The sequence below is a fragment of the Chamaea fasciata genome, unplaced genomic scaffold (genome assembly GCF_029207755.1).
Source record: "Chamaea fasciata isolate MVZ Bird 193981 ecotype frontalis unplaced genomic scaffold, bChaFas1.0.hap1 SCAF_4, whole genome shotgun sequence".
Taxonomy (NCBI): Eukaryota; Metazoa; Chordata; class Aves; order Passeriformes; family Sylviidae; genus Chamaea; species Chamaea fasciata.
Window position 1 is genome coordinate 59,181,952 of NW_027094089.1, and position 10,518 is coordinate 59,192,469.

At 40.2% G+C, this 10,518-nt stretch overlaps 1 protein-coding gene across 1 annotated transcript in view; it reads left to right on the forward strand.

Moving 5' to 3' along the window:
• The window catches only part of PTCH1 (patched 1), a 72,235-nt gene extending 69,034 nt beyond the window's left edge, over positions 1–3,201 (forward strand). Inside the window, exon 24 of the mRNA XM_066181698.1 lies at positions 40–3,201. The gene's annotated coding sequence lies outside the window, so the exon portion shown is untranslated. The remainder of the gene's footprint in view (positions 1–39) is intronic.
• Positions 3,202–10,518: the final 7,317 nt, after the last annotated feature.

Consider the following 10,518-nt stretch of genomic DNA (forward strand, 5'->3'; position numbering starts at 1 on the left):
CTTATTTGAACTTCTTTGAACTTTGCTCCATAACTGAAGCAAAGAAAAGGCCAAAGATGGAAAACTGTATTCCAGAAGTGCTTGAAGAGAAGAACTGCTTGAAGTTGTAGGAAAGGACATGCTGCATCAGGACAACAGTTCACTGTTACTGTAACCTATTGTATTATTTTGTTAAATATTTCTTTTAAATATTTAAAAGATGTACACATATGTAATATACAAAAGAATGATGTAAAGTAGTATAATCTGGAGTAATTTGCCTTTGGGCAATAGAATGGGGACAAAATTGTGTGCTCTTTGTACTTTTTGTACATTGATATCTGTGCCACAACTAAGCTTAATCTAGTTCTAAATTTCAGCATAAGTTGCTGCTGCTTAAATATTTTATAATTTACTTGTATAATTCTATGCAAATATTGCTTATGTAATAGGATTTTTAAGGGTACATGTCTTTTTAAAATATTTTAAATTTGCGTATCACAACCCTGTGGTAGTATGAAATGTTACTGTTAACTTTCAAACACGCTATGCGTGGTAATTTTTTAAATAAGCAGATATGAAGAAAAGCAAGTTAATCTGGGAGGCTTAAATAGACTTAGCTATGTGCAGGTTTTGTTTTGCTGTATGTGTCCAAGTGTGCATCTGGAAATATGCATGCTTTTGTGTGTATGTTCCTGGTGTACTGTAGTCTCTCCTTTACTATATGTTAACACTTGGTGGGCTTTACAAACCCACTGATGCTGATGTGAGTCTGGCTTTCCCTGTTAGTAGGCACTAGGGAAAACTCTGTTGCTGTTTACCAATATATACAACTATAGACTGCCATCATCAAAGGCCCAACTAAAATACTAGAGAAGACAGGGAATTGAGGTGTGGAATTACATTTCAGTTCCCAAACCCTTAATGACTTGGTTCATATGACTTTGGTCATGTTCCTTAACTGCCCCATGCCTCAGTTGCTAATTCTGTAAAATGGTTATAATTATACTTACCTACCTCCCACAAATGTTGTGAGGCTTCATTACTGTTCATATAATGGTTTGGTTTTTGTTTTTCCTTGCAAGGTAAGTGCAAGCACACTATAACCATTATTTTTTCATTTCCAAAGGTGCTGCATATTGAGAGGTGCTGGTGGTTATAGAAATACAATGAGCATCTGCCTTATTTTGATACTGTTAATTGTGAATGGCATTAGAAGCTGGATAATGAATTGTTTGATGGTGAACCACAGCTTAACGGAGTCATTACAGCATTTAAAGGATCTTTGGTCACCTTCTTTTCATGGCAGGAGGGAATTAATAGTAAGTGATAAAAATAAAATGGAAGGATTAAAAGAAAAAGTATGTTCACTTTTTAAATATAAATAGCTTTCTGGTGGGCCAGGACGGTAATGACACGTAAGGCCTGAGTAGTTCTTTTCTCTATTGTTTGTGTTTTCCCATGCTGCATTGGCACTTTTAATTATAACAGCTAAACTGGGATCTCTTTGCAAAACTAATTTAGCTTTTTGTACTATTGTTTTTAAACTAAAAGGGGATTGCTGCAGGTGAACGGTCTGGAAAAACACTACAATCTGTGTTCCAGTTTGAAACAAACCCTAGGAACAAAGAACCTTAATTTGAAATAGTGCAACACAAGTTTTCATTATCTCTGTCTTCTTTTTTCATCTTTTTTCTGCCCTTCACCAAGCTGTTTTTTAGAGCAGGTAGATGTTCAATTTTGTATTCAGAGCCAAACACAACCAATATTCAGTTTCTAAACACAGCAGTGGTGGGGCTTTTCCTTATATATACCTGAACAGCAGTGGCCAATTCTTTGATGGGAAAGTGTTTTTCTCCAGTGGCTTCAGGGAGTCTATCTTTGCCCACAGACCTTGCCGGCAAAATGAATGGGGATAATTAGAATGCACAAATTTCCATGCCTTTTTTGCTCACTTGAAAACACTTTGATATGAGGCACTTGTTTACAGATTTCCAATGTGAACGCTCGAAGAGCAGGTGGCGAGAGCCTGGTGTCATTCCCGTGATACATAAGCTACTGTTTCATGCACACCAAGGGTTAGCGTCGCAACTGCCTGCTGGTCCAGTTCACTGTCTAACATGGAAGCTCTTGATGACAAAAAGATATGGGGCCCCAATTTAGCACTAGCAGCTTAGTGACCTCAGATCATACACACTGCAACAAAACTGTATGATACTAATTGGAAGCTGCCCTCAACCACCAAGCTTGTGCGCTCACACGTCAGAGGTTGGCAGGGCCCCCGCTGGCACAACTTTGTGCCACAGGCTGCCTTGCTTCCTGCTCTTCCTCAGGAGGGAAGGGGCCCAGGGCAAGCTGCAGTGTCTCCCACCTGCCCCTGCTCAAGTTTTCCTGCGTGCTTGTGTGTGGGTGAGCTGTCTGCTGCTTTGTGCACAATGTAGACCTTCTTCGATAGTCACATTGGCAAGGGGAGAACTCAGTGGCTGGCAACATTTATTTTGTTTTGGTTTTGTTTCTTAACTTTTTTAATCGTGGGTGATATTTATATTTTTGTACCATAAGAATGTTTTTCTTACAGTTATTTGTCATGCCAGTTTATAACAAACAAAATGCAGGGATTTTATTTCTATTGGAAACACTATTACAGTTATGTTTTTACTGTTTAATGGATTTTTATTTGTATAGAGTGCTTACTAATGTTAAATAGGAAAGAGTATATAACATTTACATTATGGACTTGTTGTAGCTTTTAGTGTAAGGAGTTAAAAGGAAAAAAAAATATTCAAACTGGGTCTCATTGCCTGCCTGTTTGGTAGGAGTGGGTTTGTGTCATTTCAGTTACAAAGATAAAATTATGCCATATAATTTATTTATATGAAAATTTATTTTTGTAGTGTACATAGTAGTCATCAAGTCTTTTGACAGAAGTATATTTTTAAAGAGTTTATATGTAATGATGATACCATTATGTTTTGGAACACTGCTGAAATACAATTACAGTGCACACTTTTCCTTGTAAACCCTCTGGAGAAGAGAAAGTGTTTAACAGTGTTAAGAGAGAAAGAGAGTGTGAATATTCATACAATTCTGAACTGTGTTTTAGTTACCATTTGTGATCTAGTGTGGTTCTCTTTTTAAACTTTGAATGGAAATGTACAAACTCTCTAAATATTAATGTTCAAACACTGATAGAAATTCTAACATGAATAAAAAAATATAACGTACTGGTAATGGATTTGGTTTTTTATGGAATGCTTCTTTATTTACTGCTGGTTATCTCTGCAGGTGCAACCATGCAATCATTCTGATTGGGAGCATGAATCTGAGAAACCTTTCACTATTTGAGGTGTATGGGATATTCAGATTTGCCCGTTTTGGAGCAGGAGCCATTTGTTATCCTGTCTAAAGGGTAGCATGCTGGTCCTTGTCTGTTGATTCTGTTACCTTTGTTGCAGGTTGGGGAATAGGTTTAGGGTTATGCGTGTCATTCTCACTCTGAATGAAACAACTTGTGTAGACTTCAAACTATTGGCTAAAACACTTTATGTAAAGGTTATTTCTTCTCAGGTGTGGGAGGAAATTCTTTGTCTTTTTCCCAACTCTGCGGTTGCTCCCTAAATTGGATAACAGAATCAGTCTGGTGTTTCTACTTTGTGGAAGAAAAAATAAATGTGCCCTGAATTCTAAAAACTGGAGCCCTCCATAAGAAGGGGGAGACTCATCAAAATTCACTCCAAGAAGCATGCTACTGCTTGCCAGCCAGGGTGCATGAGCCCCAGTTGGCAGGGAGGAGAAACTACAGTGGGCAGCAGGGATTAGTGTAAGCAGCAACACCTGTCTGAAGTCATTTGCATTGTAAACCGCAGTGCGGTTTCTCCTGTGCAGATACTCTGCTGAGCATCCTTCAAAGTGCCACAGAGCCAGCAGTCCTTTCCTTTATCCTATAACCCTTAGGTGATCTTCTTTTACTTGAGTCTTCTAAACTTCTCATAAGGAAAAAGCCCAAACATGTCTTGAGATAATTTATAATTCAGACTTTACTTTCCATGGCCAGAGGAAATACAAATACAATTTTCTATTTTATGTTTTCTGGAAGTTTAACCATAAAATAGAAAAGCAGAATTAAAGGACTTGAACAGCAAAACTTCTACACATATGTTTTTGCTACTCAAAATACTCTCCCTCACACCCTCAGGATTAGCCAGCCTGAGTCAGGTTGCAGATTTGGCTTTTGTGCATACAGCCCATGAGAATACTGCTCACTTAGGCCTTGCTTTAGCTCAACTCACTCACTTCATCTTTTATGTCCCAGCCATCCATGGGTCCCAGCAGCTCCATTCACACAGCTGGAAACCATGTAAATAAATCAATACATTCTGTCCATCAGAACATAGGATTTTTTTCTTTAAACACTCTGTTTTGCATCAACAATAGCTATTTGTATGATATTACTTGTCATGTTTAGGTTTCTTATCATTTTGCTGTCAGTCTGATTAACCCCAGGTAAGAACTTGATCTGATTTTTGCCAGATATTGGCCATATTTATTCAGGCCTTAAGTAAACGTGGCCAAATTTTTGTTGGCATAATGCGTGTATTTAACAGCTTCAGGAATGATGCATGCTGCTAAACTGCAGCGGCACTGATGTATGAACAGGTGTTTCATTTTTGTTAACTTTTACTCCCAATGAGCATTTGAGACACTGACTGTTTATATCTGAATGCACCATTGCCAAATTGTAATTATTTTTAATGTCTGCTTCAAGCAATGAGAACAATTACTACTTTCCAACCTCATTTAATCATTCTTGTCTTTTTTTGTTGCAAACACATTGAATCCTATTGCTAGAACAGGGTGCATACCGGGAAACTGCAATTCCTAGCTTGAGTGGCTTGAAAAAATACACTCCCAGTTTAACTTTCCCTGGTTAATTTCAGCTAATTAAGAACAAAAAAGAAGCAGTACTCTTCCTTGACTAAAAAGAAAAAGAAAAAAGTTTAATGTATATGCTGGCATATTTGGTACTGCAGAAATAATTCTGTCCCTACAGACACTATGTAAGTAAAAGAAATCTCTGGCTCAGATACTTCGTTGTCTGCAGTGTCATCCAGGCTGCTTATCACGCTACCACAGCTTTCCTTATGAACATTTCCACTCTCATTTTAACTGTTGTAACTGGATGTGTCAATGGTGTTTCAGCTGACACAGCAGCTATTGGTGCTTGCCATTGGTGCAAGGTAAGGCTGCAATGGAGAAGATTGTATTTAGGGTTAATGATGCACAGAACACAAGGCAGCTTGTGTTTTAGTCTGTTTTGCTAATCTAAGCATTTTCACAGGCTCTTCTCCAGGCTTAATTCAAGCTGCCAGTTAAGAGTTGCTGGATCTGTGAGTCACCTAGATAAATTAGGATGTCGAGTGTGCACAGTGGATACAAACTTTTGCACAATGGAGCACAAAAACTGTGGCTTTTCTGTCCAGTCTTTCCATCCCTTGAGCTCAAATCTTTGCAGTGGATCCAACTTTCCAAGTTCCTAGCTGTCTAACACACCACAGCCTCATGAAACCTGCTGGGGAGCAAGGCTGTAAGCCCCAGAAGCTGAGGAGCAAGGAGATTGGAAGCTGGAGGTTAGAAACTGCTTCCCAGGGAAGAAAGGGCTCTGCCTCAGTTGAAGAGGGTCTAGATTTCACTTATGGGTGTGTGAATGAGGTGGATTTACCCATCTGTTCAGGGGGGAAAGATAACTGAAATATTTGAAAAGTGATTCATGGCAGAAATAACAGACTCTGGGTGCTCTGGAAGAGGGATAGCTCCACCACTTGATTTAGGGGACCCAAAATGATATTATAAAATTTATTTCAACACCTAGATAAAACTGATTATACTGCTCCAGGTTGAGCCAAGGTTAGCATCCATGGATTTTTTCATCTGGAGTTTGTCTTGGGGAAAAGATTTGTAGGAAGGCATGTCTGCCTAGCCTTTTGAAGGAGAGCAGAAGGGAAAGGCATTTAATAGGAATTACTTGGTAACTAAGAGCCCAAACTCAAACACTATCATGCTTGTTTTTTCCAAATTTTGTAACTTCAATCAAGGGAAATCTTTGCTCTTTCTCTACCTGGTGACGGATGTTGTGTCTTGTCTGGAAGACAAAAGGTTGCACCTCTATGGTCTGCCAGATCTTGGCAGAGTATGTAAGTGGGGAGCTTCCTTTAGGAGAGCATGCCATGATAAAGTGCTGCTCCTGCACTAAGCTGGCTTTGCTGACAGTATATATAACTCTGTAAATCATCAAACATGGGTGACAAATAGCCCTTGAGATGTCCAAATTTAGACTGATAATCTTGAGGTAAAAATGCCAATTGACCGTTTCCTAGTTAGCAAAAATATGAACCATCTATAGTTAGAGTTTACCTGTGAGACAAACAGGTTATTACTTCTCATTAAACAAAGAACCAGATATTTTTTCAGCTATTAAAACTAATAAGGTAAAATATTTGACCACCTTATTTCAGTACAATATTGAGGGTAAATAGGAAACTCACAACTTTTCATCACAAATGACTAGTATTTACAGTAAGTGAATTCAACCACTCTTTCAGGATTATGCAACCATTTTAAGTAGGCTATTGATTTTAACTTGAGAGTATTTACTTTGCTAGCCAATATAATATGCTTCTGTACCATTGTGCAACATTTTAGAAGACTAACAGGTCCTTAAGTGATTGTAAAGGCTAAGGACAGTATTACACACCTTGTGTAGCATATCTGGTTGGTGGCCTGTCACAAGTGGGGTTCCACACAGATCAATGTTGGGGCCATTCCTGTTTGACATCATTATTAATGAACTGGATGAGGGGATCAAGTGCCCCTTGAGCTAGTTCCCAGATGACAAGTAGTTGAGTGGGAGTGTCAGTTTCCTGGTGGGTCAGAAGGCTCTGCAAAGGGATCTGGACAGGCTAAAGCCAATTGCATGAGGTTCAACACAGTGAAGTGCTGGGTCCTGCACTTCAGACACAACTCCATGCAGTGCTACAGGCTTGGTGAAAAGTGGAAAAGGGCCGGGGGGTATTGAACGTGATCTAACAATGTACTCAGGCAGCCAAGAAGGCCAATGGCATCCTGGCCTAAATCAGCAATAGTGTGGCCAGCAGGACCAGGGCAGCGACTGTCCCCTTGTGCTGGGCACTGGTGAGGCCACACCTCGAGTGTTCAGTTCAGCGCTCATCACTGTAAGAAGGACATTGAGGAGCTGGAGCATGTCCAGAAAAGGGCAACAGAGCTAGAGAAGGGTCTGGTGCACAAATTCTGTAAGGAGCAGCTGAGGGAAAAGCTGGGTTTGCTAAGCCTGGAGTAAAAGAGGCTCAAGAAGAGCCCTTACTGCTCTCCACAATGGCCTGAAAGGATGGTGTAGCCACGTGGGATTCAGCCTCTTCTCCCAGGCAGAAAGTGACAGGACAAAAGAAAACAGCTTCAAGGTGTGAGAGGGGAGGTTTAGGTTGTAAATCAGGAGGAATTTCTTCATGGTTGTTAAACCTTGTAATGAACTGCCCAGGGAGGCGGTAGCACCATTCTCTGTAGGTGTACAAGAAATGATTGGATGTGGCACTCAGTGCTGTGATCTAGCTGACAGTGCTGATCAGTCATAGGCTGGACTCAGTGATCTCAGGGTCTATTTCAACTTAAATGATCTGATGATTCTGTGACTCTTCGTTCAGCTTCCCCGTGCCCCCTACCTCCACCCCACCACCCTCCCCAGGGCATGCTCTCTGCAGGACGTCCACCAGCACCATTTGCTCTGAGCAAACCTCACAGAAAAGCTCTTCTTCTCTGTGCTCCCCAGGGCCCCTCCCATTCTACAGCCATGCTAACCATGCAAAATGAGCAGAGGGACAGAGGGCAGCTGCTGGGTTTTGCTTCAGGAATTGCTGCCAAGCAACAAAGGAAGGTGCAGCTCTCCATGCCAAGGCCAGAGATGGCCCCAAATGGCTCCAGGCATGCAGCTGGAACAGGTGGGAGAAGCAGAACACGGTGAGGCTCTGTGGGCAGGCAAAAAGCAGCGAGGTCAGGCCAGGCACCACGACTCTGGGGCTGCACAGAGGGACTGAGGTCTGTCCTGGGGGGAGTCTGGCTGCAAGGTATGGGATATTTCTGGAGATCTAACAATACAGAAAGTTCAGACCTGACATTTGGAAGAATTTCTTTCTTTGAATGGGTAGCCAAACAACAGCACAGGATTCCTAGAGAGGTTCTCAATGCCCCATGTCTATCAATGATTTAAAAAGAGGCCCTTAATGATAGGATTTAACTTTTCTGGTCAGCCCTGGTCAGGCAGTGGGACTAGTGGGATGATCACTCCAGGTCCCCACCAACTCAAACAGTCTATTCTATTCTGTTCTATGCTCTGCCATGCTATGCTATTCTGAACATCTGAACATTTCATTATTTAAATAAATATCCATGGAGCATGGAAATTCATGAATTTGGGAATAAGCACATGGGAATAAGCCATGAGTCAGCAAAGGCATTTAAGATCTTTAAGAAAATATTGCTTTAAAATTGTCATCAGTGGAATTACTCATAGGTAAATCTGCAAATCTAACTTTGTATTAATCTTTAATGGTTTTGTCCAGTGTACAGTGAAAAGTGTGATCCTGGTTATGTTTTCATACCCTTCCTTTAATCTACAGTGTATAACTTGGACACTGTGGATCACCCAACATGGAGGTGTCCTCTGTTGTTGTTGAGGTATAGAGATTTCTGACTACTGAGGCTTCAGCTCATTCTTGAGCTAGTTGCATGTAGCTGGGAATCAAGTAAAAAAATGAAGGGTTTTTTTTTTCCTTTAGGCTGTAATTTTAATTTTGTCAGTGGTACTGTGGGACTTTATGAAGGATTCACATACTTCAGGAGCCTTTTTGAGCTCCATCTGAAGCAGAAAGTTGCAAAAGGAGAAAGAGCAAGCAGTTGATTTTGTTGTGGATGGGACCTGTCTCACACTCATCTGAGATATGCAGAAGAGCTATGCTGAGATAGTCTTGTGAACCATAAACCTAGGCCTCCAGGTCACTGCCATTATAACCAGTCTTTCCCTTATTATTGTTGTATTTTATAATTGTGTTCTGGTTTTGCATTCTGTATTAATTTATCACCTTTTAGTTTTCCTTCTGTTTAAATCTTAGAAAACCTTTTAAGTTAAGGAAATTACTGCACCATTACCTCCGTGGAATCAGATCTATGGAGGGCAATAGTTGAGGCAGGGTTCCTTTTAATTTAAATATTATTTTACTCACAACTGCAACACTTCTTCCTCTTTTTGGCTTTCCTCTTCTTTGCTTTCCCCTTTGTACATCCTTACAGGTATGTCAGCATGGAATACAGAACAGCTCATTGTTAGCTAGTGAGTGGAGCTCTGCCCACAGATACCTGAGATGCAGTTTGAATTGTTTCAAAAAACCAATGAAAAGAGCTAGTGCAGAAACACAAGCTCTCTTGTGCATCAGTAAGATATTACAGCTTTGGTTTGGGGCTGGGCAGGCCTCAGGAATCCCAAAAAATAAATCTCTGTAAGAAGCCTTCAGAGTGTATCCCCTGGGAAATTATCTGCATTTCTTCTGTTTTGTTTACTTTCTGTTTTATGTATGTTCCACAAATTATTTTATGATTCAGATTTTGCATTAATCTAAAGGAGAGTTTACATTTTTGAAAGCTGTTTTTATTGGACATGCTTAGCAGAAAAATTACTAATAGAGAAAGCCCAAGATTCTCCTAACAAAAAGTGATGTGGGCTCTGATCCTTTGAATAGTTAAGTCCTTTGTTTCAAAATCATGGTAAATAACTAGGACTATTCAAACTGGAAAAAATAAATTGGAAATCAGATGTGAATGCTGTAACTGATAAAAATACAGATAAGAAAGTTAGTTTTACTACTAATGCAATTTGTTTCAGATTGGCAACAAGGAACTTGGATATTCTGCTTGCAGTAGCACACACAGATGCAGTGGTGCTGGTTTGTCTGCCTTGGTAGATGCAGGGTGAAGGGATGCTGAAACACAGAGAAGCAAATAGTCTTGGGAGCTGTACAGTAGAACATAAAGGAAACAGAAAGAGAAACAGAGAAAACTACACCTGAGCGCATGTAGGAGGATTCACAAAAATTTCTTTAAAAGGTGCTTTTGAAGTTCATGTAAAATGACAAGGGGTGTCATTCTGATGGACACGAGAGGTTTGGATGTGCCTGCATGCTGAGCATAAGAGCCCAGTGTTCCTACTCTGAGGTGAGGTGATAACTTGCTTTGGGGGATATTTTTTTATAATGTTGATCCTGGGTTTTTGAATGCTTTTCTATGCAGTGTGTGTGTGTCTATGTGTGTGACTGTGTATGATGGGAAACATGCGAGTGTGTAGTAAGAACTGTGGTTTCAGTGTATGGAATTTGCTACTGGCAAGTTATTTTAGCATTGAGTCCAAGATAAATACCAGCTAGGCTTATGTTTTTGCATGTGCTTTTTTGTCCTGAAGTGAATTAAAAGTCTTCCAAA